The 18,460-nt window shown below is 35.8% G+C and overlaps 1 protein-coding gene across 2 annotated transcripts in view; it reads left to right on the forward strand.

Moving 5' to 3' along the window:
- The first annotated feature begins 1,239 nt into the window (after positions 1-1,239).
- Positions 1,240-18,460, forward strand: part of GrlHz (Gustatory receptor-like Holozoa) — a 253,757-nt gene continuing 236,536 nt past the window's right edge. The window contains exon 1 of one of the 2 annotated variants that reach the window (XM_090401540.1): positions 1,240-1,307. The gene's annotated coding sequence lies outside the window, so the exon portion shown is untranslated. Of the gene's footprint in view, positions 1,308-1,527; positions 1,732-18,460 lie in introns of those variants that run through there. The other variant, XM_090401539.1, reaches the window with a different exon arrangement.

The raw sequence follows: 18,460 nt of genomic DNA on the forward strand, positions 1-18,460 counted from the left end.
AATAAAATCTAACTCAGCAAGTACACTGCAGGTTTTTCACTGGCGGCCTTTTCTTCAGTTGCAAGAGGTTCACATGTAACAGTCGCTCGACTTTCGACTGCTGTATGAGTTTCGATTTGACACTGATATTCTGTTTGGGTTTCAATGTCACAAACAATATCACCATCTTTACTATGATCAGTACTGGGAACTACGTCGTTTTCGTTTTCAGATTTGAAAAATTTGGTAATGAATCGACGACCTTGCGATGCTTTCGATTCACTCTCGGATTTAAGTTTCCTCTTCTGAGCTCCGGACTTTTGTTTGTACTTTGAATCAGACATTAGGATTTTATTTATTTTAACTAGAACGTCTTTGCTTGCTTGAGAGAATTTATTTAAATATTTTTAATATCTCAAATTTTTATAATAGGAAAAGAAATAATAATTGAGTATATTTCATACAAAAAAACTAAAAAAGCTTTATATTTTCTTTTACTTACTAACTAACAAAATTTTAATTCAAATAAGACATTCTTCTCAAATAAATCATTTTGCAGAAAATTTCCAGTTTCTTGAGATCAACTTAACCAACTAAAATTATCAAATAAAGCTTTCTCTTTTACGAATAAAACAAAATTCTCTCAGCATCCGTAGCATACGCACCGTAGGCACTGGTAAGTTAGTGTGCTGGTAACGTCAGCGCAGCGTCGGCGCGGCGTCGGCATTGAAATGACGGGGTGCATAGAAAGCGAGACCGTCGAACGAAAACCGAAAACCAAAGTAAATTCTTTCGAATGGGAAGTTCAGAAGAGTAACCATATGTCTGAAAAGATGGATAATGGGTTGGAAACGATTGCAAAAGGTAATAGTCCCTCTCGGCACATATTCATTCATATTTTATAAGGTTTCTTTTTGTCTTTTGTTAGTCTCACTTAACTGGCCGACCCAACAAGACGGCCCCCCCTAATTCCGATCCCCCAGGCTACATCCCCTGTCATCCCCTTCCCCTTGTGGGGGGCCATGGCCTACCCCACGGTACGAGTACGAGTGGTTTGATATGTTCCATGTTTGGTTTCTTTAAAGCAGGGTTAGGGATCAAATTAAAAAATAAGAGTAGAATATAGGGGAAAAAATATAAATTAATAAAAACCGAAGAAAATCCATAGCCTCCAGAGGTACTAATGTACGTTTGCGACCTTTTGTGAGTGTGAGTCGAATTAAAAAAAAAAAAAAAAAATCTTACCCTGAAAGCTCACTCCTTGAACTATGTGTACAATCGTTCGTGGGATTCGCATAAATAAAAAAAAAAAAGATTTAATTACTACAGTTAAGTAAAGTATTATTATTGTATAATAATTTCTTGAATTGTATTAATTTGGTTTATCCCTATTTAATTTTTATAATAAGTAAGTGTAAAGTGAGACCCAACAATTAGAGCAAATTTTTCAGAGGCGCCGTGATAAAGTTTGGAATTTGTTCGGTCTTAGTTCGATCGGTACGGAAAATGGAGAATTTTTTTTTTTTTTTTTTTTTTTTGGAGAAATTTGTTTAGTGGTTTAGTAAATTAGTAGAGAAAATAACTTTGATTGAGGAAGAGTATTTGAAATATGAAGACAATAACTTATTCTCATGTTCCATGTAATAGCCAAATATTTGTGTTTAATTTAAACATGCATTTTTAAATAAAAATAAGAGCTTACATGAGAACAGAAAATATACATATGCTGGTGTCAGTTTTTCTTCATAAGCGGTAGGTGTCAGAGGCTTATTATTAACAAAACATAAACATTAAATATGGAGTGGAAATATCATCTTTTCTCCCTTCATTTATCTGGGGGTAATCGGGATGCAATTTATAAGGAATATTGTAGTTATCCAAGGGAGTTTGGTTTGCTATTATGCACCTTTTATATGAGCCCTTCAATTGTGACAGCTTAGAAAACAATTTCATGCTTTTCCCTGTGCATCTATTAAATATATTTTAGCCAATAATATATGGCATACAATCCGAATAAGATTTGATTGAAATGCATAGGGCTCGTCATTAAGTGGCCACATTCCGAAAGCCAGATCTGTTATGAAAAAAAAAAAAAAAAAAAAAAAAATCATTTTTAGCATCTTTCTTTGTGTATATGATATCATTTATATATAAACACGCTCTGGTAATTTGAAAATAGAAATATTCCAGAACTGTTGTAACTACAAAATTATAGAACAGTTATTTTTGCAAACTTCATTGCAGAATGTTTTCGTATTACCAATGTAACATTTTAAATTAAGAGCAATTAAATATTCGCAATATAGTTATCACGTGAAAATATATAAATTAAATGCGGGGTAAGAAAATATCACCAGAGAGATAAAGATTATATATATATAGTGTAACTTTCTGCAACTTTTAAGATTTTCAGCAATTTTTTATATTTCTGCGATTGTTAAAGCCGTTCTTTAAAATTTATATAATGATCAGAATTTTTAATTTTAATTAACATACAATAGCGAAGTTATTGTATATTTATTATTATTTTTTTTAAATATAAGTTTTTGTCATGTGATCATTATGCCAGAATTTTGAAGGATTATTTAATCCAGTTCAAGAAAATGTTTGCATTTCAGTCCTTTTAAATCAGTGATATGTATAATTAAAGGGGTTGAAATGCAAAGATGGTTTGAGTGCAGGTATGCAATCCATTCAGCCAACAGTATTAACATGTCTTCTGCCTTGGTATGAGGTTAGTCAACTCATTTTCACCAACAAGTCTGTGTAAAGGCCTCACAGTTGGAATTTGAACTGAAGGACAAATGTCATATCCCCCCCCCCCCCCTGCCCACCTGTGCTATGGAGGTGCTGCTTTTTTCTTTTTTTTTTTTTTAAGATTTGTTTTTGTAAAATTGGCTTAACTGTGTGATGAGTTGAGAAATTGGAGATGTTAGATATGACATATTGCCAGTGGTTCTCCACCTTGGAGAACAGCCTGCCTTTTTGGTCTTAATAGTTTTCATTTTTTACAGTTTTTCTGATTAACATATAACATATCACAATCTTCCTGCAAATGCTAGCTAGTTGTAGGTGGTTAGAATTATAGTTTGTTTTCCATCTTGGAGAACATCCTGCCTTTTTGTTCTCATTGCTTTTCAAGTGCTGTAGGTGAAGAATTCATTTTTATCGATGACAATACCACACCACATCATACATGAGCAGTGGACTTCTGAGACCAAGGAATGAATTGAGTGGCCATCATGCTCCCAGATATCAACACCATAGAACGTGTTTGGGATGCAATAGAGAGATGCATTGGTGCTCAAAATTCCCCTCCAGTAAACAAACAAGGCCTTATTCTTGCTTTGAAGGAGAAGTGGGCCAGTTTCCCTTAAGAACTCTTGAATCACTTGGTGCCAAGCATGGTACAATGTTGTGAGAGCTGCATCACAGTTTGGGATGGCCATATTCCATACTGAAATGTCTCTCCGCATAGTTTTCTGTATGCACTGTACATTAATTTCTTAACTACATCCTTAGGAAATTTGTAACTTTTGCCAAAAATATATTGCAGTTTAATTTGTATGAAATTTATAACACATTTTTTGTGTACTATAATTTATTAGTATACTGGCAATAAATTTATGTCCACATTTGGCTGTAATCATGAAAATATTTTCATATACAGGTAAAAATGTAGTTCATCCTTAGCTTTTGGATATACTGTGCACACATGCATGTGTGTGTGTATCATCTTCATCAGCCATTGTCAATCCACTGCTGGATGAAAGCCTTTCCAAGATTACTTGAAAACTGTTCTGTCCATGGCTCTTCTTACCCATGTCACTCCTTCAGATTTGATGATATCAATCCACTATGATTTAGGTCAGTGTCATGGTTGTTTTCTTCTCGTGGAATCCAATCCAGTACTTCTTTTGTCCATTGCTGGTCTTGTCTTCAGCCCAGCCTATTGTCACTTCAGATGTTTCATATGTTGTCAGAGACTTTGGTGTGATTTCTTATCCACATATTCCTTTTATGATCCAGTCTTGTGATACCAGGCATACTTCTTTCCATACTAAATTGTGTTGTTCTTCATTTTTGAATTTCCTTTGCATTTAGTGCCCATGTTTCACAGCCATATGTTCCAAATGCTTTGAACCCAAGCATTATTCGTCTTTTATAATTTCCTTCGTGATATTTTGTTCCATTGATATCTGTTGTCCTAAATATATGCAATGATCTACTTGTTTAATTTCATCACTATTGATTTTTATTATTTCTTTTGCTTTTACCTCTTTTACCATAGTTAAAAAAAAAAAAAAAAAAAAAAAAATCCCAATCACTTTGGCTAGCATTCAGGCCAGAGCACTGAAGTTAGTTGCCATATTGAAAGAAAACGGATGAATCACCTTTTACTGCCAGTAAAGGTTGGCTTTATCATTTCAGAAGTCTGCATGAATTGATTAATGTTAAGCTATCTGGTAAAGCTACTAGTGTAGATAACGATGCTGCTGTGAAATTTGTGCCAGATTCCAAGGATTAGTTAAGGCAGGTGGTTATGATGATGATTGTCAATTATTTAATGTTGATGAGACAGGTCTTTTTTGGAATGCAACTCCATTAAGAAATTATGTGATGAAAAACTTGGGATTGTGAAGTAGCCATGAAACAGTTAGATAGATAAATTCTTTTATCAGGAGGCAGTGCAGAGGATGACTTTAAATTAAAATCTCTGTTTATCTCTCAGTCTGTGAATCCCAGAGTATTAAAAATCATAACAAATCAACTGGATACCAAGTCATTTGGTATCCAAATAAAAGGTTATGGGATACAGTAACATTGTTTCAAGACTGCTTTCAATCCTATTTTTTGTCCAGTGGTAGAGATAGATACTATAGACAAAATAATTTAACTTTTAAAGCACTACAACTGGTGGATAATGCTCCAAGTCACCCTTGATTTTCTTGAGGACTTGAATGAAAAATGTTTATTATTATTATTATTCCTGACACCTCCAAGGAGTCTGAAGACTCGGTACAGGAGGACACCTACAACTCAACTCTCAACTGTCTCAACCACTACACCGAACCTCTACTACAAATCATCTCCATCAACACCATCTACTGCCCACCTCCACCATCACCATAACTAGTATTCTATGCTTGTAAATTGCGTGTGTTCTGAAGAGCTGATTTGTCTGTGTGCGGGATGAAAAATCCAAGTTTCCGGGAGAAAAATCCCTGCTCACAACCTCATTAATCCAGCCAATAGACCAAGGAGTTATTTCAACTATAAAGACTGTACAAAATATTGTAGATGGATTTTTAGACAGGCTGTTGATGCCATGGCTAGAGATCATGCAATTTAGTTAGCTGAATTTTGAAAGAAATATGACATAAAGCATACAATTCGAAACATTCAAGCATCATGGCAGGAAGTAACAGGAAGTATCACACCTTGCAAATAATTTTGCAGGATTTGAATTTAATGTAAATGGAGTTATAGAAGAAATAGCTGATTGTAGGATGTTGATGCTGCCATCATTTGAGAGACTCTAGATATTCAGCTAGAGGAACTTAGTGAAGGTGAACTTATCACCCTCAATAAGGAAAGTGGCTATGACAGAAAAGGAAGATGTTCCAGAGGAAGTGATACTGACAAATACTTCACATTAAAGGAACTCTTGAAGATATTTCACGACATTGAAATTGCGAAGGATAAAATGTTGGAAGCTGATCCAAGCTCATAAAGGAGTATGTCTATTTACCAATGCATAGAAAATCTTTAAAGGTGGCTTAACTATAAACAACAAAATTACACGATAACCATATTAATAAACTTTAATGCAAGTACAGATATTTCACACTGAAAATAACAGTACATCATTAGTGTGTAGAAACAATAAGCAAATCAAAGAACAGGAATTGTCTCTTTCTTCCAAACATTTGGGGGAGGGGGATTCTCATTTTATGTAAATATCAAAAATAGTTATAATAATACTTATTAATATTAATTTCTAGCTTGCAGCAACCAATTTTAATTGGTAAACCGACGTTGTATGTATCTTGTACTCCTGGTCTTTGATTTGCTTGTTGTTTCTACACAACAATGATATACTGTTATATTCATTACAAAATATATGTGCTTTCGTTACAATTTATTACTGTGGTTATCATCTAATTTTGTTGTTTAAGACATAGAAACGATGCTCACATCATATCATAAATTATACTGTGAGCAGAAGGCAAGCACTGTTGATAAGGAAATAAAACACTTTAATTCTCAATGTGTCTAATGTTTTAAATTACAGAGTATTAAATATTAGTTTTACTATTATTTTCATTTCCCTATACATTTATAATCTGCAGCAGGAGAGTTATTAATGTTTTGACAAAAATGGTTAAAGATCCTGGAACAATCATTCAAATTATACTTCCTTTCAGATGTCATCATCAAATTCCATGTACCCTCAAGGGGTGTACAGGATATGATAGTACTACATGAAAAACTTACATCATTACTAACTTCGTATCTACAATTTTCCTCCAAATCAATCTATTACCTGTCAAGACTCCAACATTATCTTATCTTATATTTCTAACTTCTAAGGCACTTTTTCTTGACAACCTAGCAGAGAATGCTTGTTTTGCAAATTTTTCTTCTCCCATTCAGTTTAAGTGACCATACCACCTGAGATTAGCTCTGTAACACATTCCTGAATGCTAACAATGTCAAGTTCTTAACTAATATGCTCATTTTTAATATGATATTGCCACTGATGCCATCTATTCACACTCCTAATCTTTCTCAGGACTCTCATATCTCAGGTCTCTAGTCTTTGGCCAAGTGTTTTATTTCTAACCCAGCTCTCAGATTCATAAGTTAAAATTGGTTTGAATACTGTCTTGTATACAGTTGATTTAGTGTTTTTGACTAATTTCTCTCTTATTCTATATAAGTTTATTTAGTTGATTTCCTACCATAGCTTTGTTGATTCTATTGTCTATTTTCATATTTAATTTACCATCTTCATTAAACCTCGTGCCTAAGTAGCTGAAATGTTTTACTTGTTCTATAGGTTTTCCGTTCACAATGTAGTTGATATTTTCGATGCTTCTGCCTATTTTCATTGTCTTGTTATTACTGACGAGGATGGGCTGGCAATTTGGGATTTAGCCGACCAAATTGTATTCTTATTGGTTAAACCAAAATAAAAAAATGATGGTACAACATGACAAAATTTCATGCCGGCTGGGGCGTCGCCCGGTTAAACAAGGCCCCCGTTGTTTTCGCCATGGAACCAGGGCGAACAGCGAAAAGTCAGCTACTGGAACAAATCTGAAAACAAACCCCAACTCAACATCACCAGAGTTAAAGATCGGTACTATCAACGTAAGAAGCCTGAATGGCAAAGAAATGGAGCTAGCTGAGGAATTAGATAAGTACCAGATCGACATAATAGGGGTGACTGAAACAAAAAAGACCAAAACTGGTGAGATCTTTCTAAGCAATAAATACAAAATGTTATATTCAGGCAATGACAATCGAGGAAAAGAAGGAGTAGCCATAGTATTCAACACAAAATACGAGGCTAATCTTCTTGAATGGCAGTCAGTCTCAAGTAGAGTAATGTGGGCAAATATGAGAATGGGGAACTGGACAATGAGACTTATTTGTGCCTATGGTCCCACAGAAGGCTCTACTAAGGTAGAAGTGGAGGAATTTTTTGAGGCTTTAGAAAAAGCAACTGACACAATGAAAAAGGAAAAATTGGTCCTTGTTGGGGATCTAAATAGCAGAGTAGGAAATGATTGTGAGACATACAAAAATATTTTAGGAAAATTTGGAGAAAAGAGCAAAGCTAATAATAATGGCAAATATCTGTTGGATTTCTGCTCAGGACATGGACTGGTTATTACTAACACCATGTTCCAACATAAAAATGTGCACAAATTCACATGGAGAGAAGAGGTTAGGAATAAGAAAAGTCTCATTGACTATGTTATTGTTGATAGTGATGTGTTTTCCCTGGTGCAGGACACCAGAGTGTACAGAGGATTTGAAATTGGAAGTGATCACTATTTAGTCTTGAGCAGGATAAAATTGAATTTCATATTGAAAAGAATAACATGTAAGAAAGTTTTAAAGCGAATAAAAGTTGAGCAGCTCTCAGATGTGAACTGTAGACTAAAATACAGAAAGATTATTGAAAAGAAAATGAAAGAGTTTGAGAACAGGAATCAAACCTTGGAGATTCAGTGGCAAACTCTGAAGAAAACATTGATTGATTCTGCCAGAGAGGCATGTGGTGAGGTTGTGTGCAAGGATAAAAAAATTAGAACTCCCTGGTGGACACAGGAAGTTAAAGAGGCAGTGAAGGAAAAGAAGAAAGCATATCAAAAGTTCCTGGCAAATAAGTCAGCTTTTAGTCTTACAGAATACAGAGACAAATGTAAGAAAGCTAAACAGTGTGTAAAACTAGCTAAACAAAAGTCATGGGAGGACTTTGGCAAGAATATAGAAAATAAATATCAAGAAGGTGGCAAAATATTCTGGAGGTTGTTGAAGAAGCTTAGGAAGGGAGGAAAGAGTGCTGTAAAAGGAGTTAGAAATGATAAAGGTGACATGAAAACAGAAGAAAAAGATATTCTTGAAGTATGGAGTAATTACTTTGAAAGACTGCTAAATGAAACAAGCAGTGATGACAGCACAGTGATAAAAAACACTGACCAGGCATGCAGTCAGGAATACATATCCATACTTGAAGTAGAAAAAGCCATCAAAGGCTTGAAATGTAGAAAGGCAGCAGGAGTAGATGATATTCGACCAGAAATGCTGAAGTATGGTGGTATAAAAGTCTTACAGTGGCTGCACTGCATAGTTCAGAAAGCCTGGACAGAGGGACGAATTCCCGATGATTGGAGTAGAGCTCTCATAGTACCCATATATAAAAAGGGAAATAAAACCGAATGTGAGAATTACAGAGGTATTTCCCTACTGAGTGTTCCTGGCAAGATCTATGCAAGTATACTTGAGAAACGGTTGAGAAGAATTGTGGAAGAAAAGCTTGGTGAAGAACAAGCTGGATTCAGGCCAAATAGAGGCTGTCAGGATCAGATCTTCACTTTACGACAAATAATCGAGAAAGCATGGGAATACAACAAAGATCTGTATTTAAGTTTTGTCGATTTGGAAAAGGCATATGACAAGGTGCCAAGAGAGAAGCTATTCAATACGCTGCAGTTATATGGTGTCAATGGGGCATTATATCAAGCAATACTTAGTCTTTATTTGAGTTGTAAGTCAGCAGTTAGAATTGAAGGAAGTACAGGAAGATGGTTTAATGTTAAATCTGGTGTGAGACAAGGATGTACATTATCTCCTCTGTTATTCATTATCTATATGGATCACATTATGAAGGAATGTGGTATTAAACCTGATATCAAAATTGGAGATGTTAATGTCAGCTCTTTGCTTTATGTGGATGATGTTATACTTCTAAATAAATCCGCTACAAGTCTGCAAGATTCTCTGACTAAATTGAATAGCTGTTGTAATAGATATGGTATGAAGGTCAGCAATAAAAAGACAAAGACAATGAAAATAGGCAGAATCATTGAAAATGTCATCTGTGTTGTTAATGGAGAACCTGTGGAAAAAGTAAAACATTTCAGCTACTTAGGCACGACTTTTACTGAAGATGGTAAATTAAATATAGAAATAGACAACAGAATCAGCAAAGCTGGTATGGTGGGAAGTCAATTGAATAAATTCATATGGAATAAGAAAGAAATTAGTCGGAACACTAAATTAGCTGTATACAAGACAGTGTTCAAACCAATTTTAACTTATGGATCTGAGAGCTGGGTCAAAAGTAAAACACTTGACCAAAGACTAGAGACCGCAGATATGAGAGTCCTGAGAAAGATTAGAGGTGTGAACAGATGGCATCAATGGCAATATCATATTAAAATTGAGGATATTAGGAAAGAACTTGACATTGTCAGCATCCAGGAATGCGTTAGCAAAGCTAATCTCAGGTGGTATGGTCACTTAAATAGAATGGGAGAGGAAAGATTAGCAAAATAAGTGTTCTCTGCCAGGTTGGCAGGAAAACGACCCAGAGGAAGACCAAGATATAGGTGGATTGATACGGTACAAAGTGCCTTAGACGATAGAATTATAAGATCTGAAAATGTTGGAGTCTTGACAAGTAACAGACTGATTTGGAGGAAAATTGTAGATAGGAAGTTAGTAATGATGTAATTTTTTTCATGTAGTACTGTCATATCCTGTACACCCCTTGAGGGTACATGGCAGGAATTTGATAATGATGATGATGATGTTATTGCTGACCTTCATACCATTTCTATTACAACAGTAATTCAGTTTAGTCGGTGAATCTTGGAGACTTATAGTTGAATTACTCACAAGTATAACATCATCCACATAAAGCAAAGAGCTGAGATTAACTTATTCAATTTTGATATCAGGTTTAATATCACTTTCCTTCACAATGTGACTCATATAGATAATGAATAACAGAGAGGATAATATACATTCTTGTCTGACACCAGATTTAACATTAAATCATCTTCCTGGACTCCTTCAATTCTAACTGATGACTTAAATCTCATATAAAGACTACGTATTGCTTGATAAAATGCCCACTTACACCGCAACTGTACCAGTTTGAACTACTTCTTTTTTGCCACCTTGTCATATGCCTTTTCCAGATCTACAAAACTTAAATACAGATTTTTGTTATATTCCCATGATTTCTCAACTATTTGTTGTCAAGTGAAAATCTGATCCTGACAGCCTCTATTTGGCCTGAATCCAGCTTGTTCTTCACCAAGCTTTTCTTCCACAATCCTTCTCAACTGTTTCTCAAGTATACTTGCATAAATCTTACCAGGAACACTCAGTAGAGAAATACTTCTGTAATTCTCACATTCAGTTTTATTTCCCTTTTTATATATGGGTACTATGAGAGCTCTACTCCAATCATCTGGAATTCATTCCCTCTGTCCAGGTCTTCTGAACTATGCAGTGCAGCCATTGTAAGACTTTTATACCTCCATACTTGAGCATTTCTGGTTGAATATCATGTATTCCAGCTGCCTTTCCACATTTCAGGCTTTTGATGGCTTTTTCTACTTTAGGTATGGATATGTATTACTGATTGCATGTCTGTTGAGTGTTTTTACCGCCTTTCTGTCACTGATTGTTTCATTTAGCAATTTTTTTAAGTAATTACTCCAATCATCAAGGATCTCTTTTCTCCAGTATCGTGTGACCTTTATCATTCATCTGTAATTCCTTTTACAGCACTCTTTTCTCCATTGCTGAGCTTCAACAACCTCCAGAATATCTTGCCACTTCTTGATATTTATTTTCTATGTTCATACCAAAGTCTTCCCATGACTGTGGATGTGACATTTGCACACTATGGTGTTTGACCTCATGATGGAAGACGTGGTTTCAAATCTAGTTGATGACTAGAGGAAATTTTTTTTGGAGAATGGAATAGATGAATGCAAGGTGAATCAGAGTAGGAGTGTGAGAGAGAGAGAGAGAGAGAGAGTTATGGGAATGATAGAAGAGGAGAGAATAGAAATAGTAGGAGAGAAGGAATGAGTGAGAAGTGTGGGAATGGTAGAAGAGAGGGAATGAGAGAAGGTATAATGGTAGAAGAGGAAAGAATAGAAACAGTAGAAGAGAGGAAATGAGAGTTATAGGAATGATAGAAGAGGAGAGAATGGAAACAGTCAGAGAGAGGAAATGAAAAGAATGCGAGGGAGTGCTGGAACCAGGGATAGAGTGATGGCAGGACCTCAGGTAAGTATGGGAACACAGAGAGAAAGGGTTAGAGGAGAGAGAGGGAGGGGGATGCAGATGAGCAATCAAGGATCAGAGTGGTAAGAGGTATGATGTATGGAGACTTGGTGATCCATGGTGTGCAAGATAGGATTCCAGAGGAGTGTTTGCCCCGAGGGACGATAGAAAGTGTGGCTATGGCAATGAAGAGGGGTGAAAGGATGGATGAAATGATTGTGATTATGGGCACAAATGACTTGAGAGGCAACGTAAATCGGGTGGCAGGAGATCTGAGATTCTTGCTTGAGGTTATTCAAAACAAAACGCAGAGAGGAAAGATTGTGTGTGTGTGTGTGTTGCCCAGGTGGTGATGAGCTGAACAGAAGAGCAGTAATACTGAAAAGCATAATAGCCAGAATGTGTCTGAAGAGAGGATTGGAATATGTGGATGCTTGGAGGACATTTGAGGACAGAAGGGAACTGTATTCGAGAGACTGCTTGAATTTTAATGAGGAAGGATGAAGGCATCTGGAGCGATTGCTGTTTTTCTGAACGAGTCGGTGTGGCAGTGCAGAGAAACTAGAATTCCCAGGGTGGATGGTAGCAGGGGTGGCCTCTTGTGGGAATGGGTGCTTGGGGGAAGGAAAACGACATCAGGTAACACTAAGTCCACTGGGGGTCTAGAGGGGATAATGATAGGTATAGAAGCAGTGAATTTTTCTGCTTTATACTAATGCCAGGAGTATCCGAAATAAAGGAGATGAATTGGTGATGCTGATAACATCAGCCTGGCCGAAGATTATTGGAATCTCTGAGATGTAGTTGATGGAAGATGATATAATAACAGCAATTGAAGTAGCAGTTGAAGTACCAAAAGCACATACCCCTTAGCACTATGACCATAATCACTAAGCCACTAAGTCTCTTCAGCATGTTGAACGAGAAAGCAGGGTCCAATTGCGACTTCTAATTCAATGCTTCTTCTAGTTGAGTCATGAGATTCAAGCAGAGTTTTGTGCTGCATAATGTGAAAATGTATGGTAAATCTGCAAGTGCCGATGACAAGCCTGCCAAAGAGATTGTGGAGAAATTGGATATAATTAATATGGAGGAAAATTATTTGGCAAAGCAAATATTTAATATGGATGAGACCTCCTTCCTTTTTTCGGAATAAATGCCTGAGCAGACATTCATTCACAAAAAGCTAAAACCTATGCCTGGTTTCAAAGCTCTTAAAGCCTGTATTACAATTCTGTTAGGGGTAATATGGCTGGATATAAACTGAAACCATTTGTGAAACAGCACAGTGAGAATTCATGAGCCTTCAAAAACATCAGGAAGCATAGTCTTCCAGTTCATTATCGAAACAATAAGAAGTCGTGGATAACTCAAAAATTGTTTGAGGATGCCTTATCAACTGTTATGCAGATGAAATGGAAAGTTATCATGTGAAAGAAAATGTAGAATTTAAAATTTTATTAATTCTACATAATGTTCCAGGTCATCCATCTTATATGTCTTATAGTGGTGATCTTCATGAAGTTCATGGTCATGTTTCTCCCTCCAAACAATACTTCATTGATCCAACCGATGGATCAGGGAGGTCTTGCAATGTTTAAGGCTTATTATCTACGGAGAACTTTTTCACCGTAGATAATTTCAATATTTATCATGCTATTAAAAATATTATTGTGATTTCAGAATACATTGAGGTCGCAGTGACCTCAATGTATGAGTGGCATATGGATAAAGACATTAAAATGGTTTGTGCATGATTTTGGAAGTTTGTAATAGTGGGCCTAGCAAACAATCTGAATGTCGGAGTAATGACAAACATAATTCAACTCATAGAATTGCCCCTGAAGAGTTGACCAACGAAGAATTGATCGAACTGGAGGAAACCTGTTGTAGAAGAGGAAAAACAAGAAAAGAGTTAAAAAAATTCACAGTGAAGGGTCTTGCAGAAATATTCTCTTCAGTTAGCGATGTTCTCAAAATGACTGAAGACATGGACCCAAATGTTGAATGCTACTTATTAGTAGAAACAAAAGTACATGATGCATTTTGTTACTTCGTTGATTTTTCTTATAAACTATACTTCTATTATTCCCTTTTATGCCAACTAAGAATGAGATCTCTAATCTATCTCTCTCTGGGATCTTTTCCTTTTTGAACTCTGACAAAATTTGTTTGTTTAAGCTGTGCCAGTCAGAGTTCTAGGACAGAAGAATTCTTGCCTCAGAGAAACCTCCCAGAGTTCTAGAGCTACCTAATCTTGTTAAAAGTTTAAAGCATCTGTAGAAATCTTAGCTTGCAGTCATGGCCTTATTACTCTAAAATTCCCTTATCTTCCCCTTATATATAGGTTCAAATTTTTATGAGTGGTAAAATTAGTCTCATACTCAGGTTTAGATAGCAAAACATGTTTATTAAGAATCTAATGAGTTTACAAATAAGTTTAAACATATCAAAAGCATATCACATTATCATTACTAAATCAATTGACAAACAATGAAAGAACACTCTATTTAATGAACATACAACTCATATCCTTAGGTTAAATAAATAAATACACACTTAGCATAAAATACATGTTCATAATTCATAACTTCAGTTGCCAACATAGGCCCCTCCACATTAATAGGTCTCATACAAAATCTTAAATCTTCAGACTACCAGTCCAATGAAACTAACAAATCACTAAGCACATTAATCACTCAAAAGTTCTCTAAATAATTGTCCATCTTCCTTTCAACTAAATTCTCGTTCACTCTTTTCCTCTAAAGCTAATTGTTAATTAAATAAGAAATTTCTGTATGTTACCACCGCCACTTGAGGTTATCGATGTCCCTTTCATCCATCCTTTGTCCCTGGATACCTTTCTGCTTCAGCAGGTCACGTCTGCGTGGAGGTCACATTGCTCGTCACGTATAGCCGTTTTCAGCACTTTGCTGGGCAAACACTTTTTTTTCCTCGCTGGTCACTGCTGTTAGCCTGACCGCTTTCCAGAGGGAACCCTCCACTGTCTCATCCCGGTAAAAATTTTTACCGATGGCCCTAATTAGTGGACACCGTCATCTCGTGTACAGCTCGTCCGATACTAGTCAGTCAGCAATGGGGAAAAGCCTGCTGTCTGTCATCGTAGAACTTCCTTCCACTGGTCAGCCTCGTAGCTCCGAACGAGAATGGGAACAGAAAAAACGGGGGCTGAAGCCCACACGAACCCGCATTTATTCTCCTTCGTCGCGCCCTCTTTTGGTTATAGAACTTTCTCATGGCGCCTTCCTATTCGCCTGACGTTGTCACGTCACAGAACTTCTCCTTGAAGAGCACGCTTTTCGTGGAACACGAGTTCGATTCACTTTTCACAAATGCTTTCGCCTCGGACATTACGCTATCATAGGTAACTCACACGTAACCTTTGGACCTTTGTTAGCATTTTGACATACATTTTGCATAAAGTATATTTTAATCACTAATGCTTTTAAACAACAAAATTTCTATTTAGACAGACAAAATTCCTCCACCTTTGTACTTCATTTTAAGGTAATTCAGTTATATTCTCTACTACAATTAGTTTTCTTTAATAATAGTACAAGTATTTCTGTGGTTATTATTATATTCTTGTTAAATCTTGAATGAATGATCCTTTTGATGAGGTTTTCATTCAAGATCTAACAGTTTGCTTGCCATAAACAAATTTATGATGAAAAGATGAAGCAAAGCACATTAGACATTTTCATCAAAAAACAAATGTTACACAAGAAGAGCCACAGCTTGGTGGTTCACATAGGGAAGGTAATGATGTGATTGTGGAGGAAGATTTGGGTGATTATTCTCCTGTTTTATAGTGGCAGTAACACCCAGTACAGTTTTATAATAAGGTTTAAAAATTACAATGATGGTATACTTATTACGGTTAAGTCCCTAACCCCTATAACTCTGTTGATTTACTTTATCAACCTACGTCCTGCCAGATGGAACGGAACCCGGTCGTAAGTCGAGGGATGACTATAGAATCTTCTGTGGGACCATAGACAAAAATAAGTCTCATTGTCCAGTTCTCCATTCTCATATTTGCCCACATCACTCTACTTGAGACTGCCTGCCATTCAAGATTAGCCTCGTATTTAGTGTTGAATACTATGGCTACTCCTTCTTTTCCTTGATTTTTATTTCCTGAATATAAAATTTTGTATTTATTGCTCAGAAAGATCTCACCAGTTTTTGCCTTTTTGTTTCAGTCACCCCTATTATGTCGATCTGTTACTTATCCCATTCCTCAGCTAGCCCCATTCTTTGCTATTTAGGCTTCTTATTTATTCTCTTATATCCTAAATTTGGGATTTAGGTGACCAAATTGAATTCTTATTGGCTTAAACCACAATATAAATGATGGTATAACGTGACAGAATTTCATGCCAGCTGGGGACGTCGCCCAGTTAAACAAGGCTTCCGTTGTTTTCACCAGGGAAACAAGGCAAACAGAGAAAAGTCAGCTACTAAAACAAATCCTAAAACACACCACATCTCAACATCACCAGAGTTCAAAATCAGTACTATGTTGATAGTCATTATTAATTTTGTCATTAATAATAATATGAGAATAATGAACTTGGTATTTGAACATAAAGAAATGCATAACTATACCTGGTCAGCCAGAGGATGTAAATCAGTTATTGACTATAGTATTGCAAATTTTAAATTAGCCAAGTTAATCCTAAATGTAAGAGCATATTGAGGTTTTGAATAAAACTCAATATGCTCATTCAATTTTTGCCAATAACATTATATGTTATTGGCAAAAATTCAATTTAAACCAAAATGACTAAAATAAATAAAATGGAAACTACCTATTGACCAATTTACAAAATTTCTTCATTACAAGATCCCTATATTAGACAATAGTATCAGAAATCCATTGATTTAAAAACTGGAACCCCACAGAAGAGGAATGGGAAAATTTGAAAGAAATCTTGACAAAAGCAGCAAAAGAAATGATAAAAACGAAAAGACAGTTACCAGAAATGGCTAAATTCCAAGACAGTAAAAGCAGAAATAGAGTAAAACAGAAACAATGCAACTACAAAACAAGAAGTAAGGAAAAAACATATATGTATAGAGAGAAAGAGAGATGGAACAATTTTGTAACAGAACTAGAAAAGGATATATCTAAGCCACAACCAAAAAAACCTATAAAATAATAAAATACATGAACAAAGAAATAAAAGATAAAAATACAAACAATAGATTTAAAAAAATGGGTAACTTATTTTCACCATGCTCTTACAGTCTATTCAAGAATTATATACAGGAAATAAAATAGCAGTCATATTAGAACAAATAACAGAATGGAAAGACATATCAAGAGGATGTACCCTATATATATATATAATTATAATAGTCTGGAAACAGCATAACCCATTTAATATACAAATAAATCCACAAAACACTGTTATTTGCAGATGATCAAATTGTATTAGCTACATCAGATGATGATTTACAAAGATCAGTGAAATCATGAAATGAAATTTTAGAACAGTATAACATGAGAATATTTAAAGTAAACACAGAAATATTGACTTTCAAAGGAGGAATCCAGTAAGAGGTAAAATAGTGATTATTAAATATTAGATGGCATGAGACCAAGTAAATGCTTTTGAATATTTTGAATTTTTTAAATGAAGATGAAAAAGTTATAGACATTAAGTATCAAATTTTGTTAGAGTAAATGGCATAATAAATAATGTATTTAAGTCTTGTCATCAAGTCCTCCCCATTTACGAACTGCATTTTGCATAGCATATTACAGGATTTTGTGGTATGCAGTGCTTGTGGCATGTACGTATCCTGGCAGTTGGATATGTGGCAGGTGAGAGATCAGGCAGTGCATAAATGTAGAAAATGGGAAGAACTTTGTGAGTTGAAGATTAGTATAGCAGACTTAGAGTGATAGAGGGTGATAATGATCAGAATGTAAATGAAAAAAATAAAAGTGGGGAGTGTGGAATTTTGAATCATTGTGAAGTTTTCAGAGGTGGTCTTAGGAGGATGAGTGGTGAGCAAGAGTAGGTAGCTTGCAGAGAGAGAGAGAGATTCACAGAAAGAGGGGGTGGAAATGAGTTGAGAAGCGTGAAAGAAGAGATTAAATGAATGGAAACAATGAATGCAAAGCAAATCAGGGTAGGAGTGTGTGTGTGTGTGTGTGTGTGTGTGTGTGTGTGTGTGTGTGTGTGTGTGTGTGTGTGTGTGTGTGTGTGAGAGAGAGAGAGAGAGAGAGAGAAAAGGGAATGACAGAAAAGGAGAGAATAGAAACAGTAGAAGAGAGGGAATGAGAAAAATGCAAGGGGGGTGCTAGAACCAGGGATATCAAGACAGCAGGTAAGTGGGGGAACAAAGAAAGAAAGTGTTAGAGAGAGAGAGAGAGTGAGGGATGCAGGTGAGTAAGGAAGAGACGGCGTGGTAAGAGGTGTGTTGTATGGAGACTTAATGATTCGTAGTGTACGAGACAGAATGCCAGAGGAGTGTTTGCCTCTCTGGAGGAACAGTAATAGTGTGACTATATTAATTAACCGAGGTGAAAGGGTGGATGAGATGATTGTTTTGGTGGGCACAATTGTGGATTGTCATCTTGGGGTTAATAGGACCATTCTTCTTTGAAGGTACTATTACTGGT

Source organism: Typopeltis vanoorti, chromosome 12 (assembly GCF_054136105.1).
Source record: "Typopeltis vanoorti isolate ZY-2024b chromosome 12, IOZ_Tvanoo_1.0, whole genome shotgun sequence".
Lineage (NCBI taxonomy): Eukaryota > Metazoa > Arthropoda > Arachnida > Uropygi > Thelyphonidae > Typopeltis > Typopeltis vanoorti.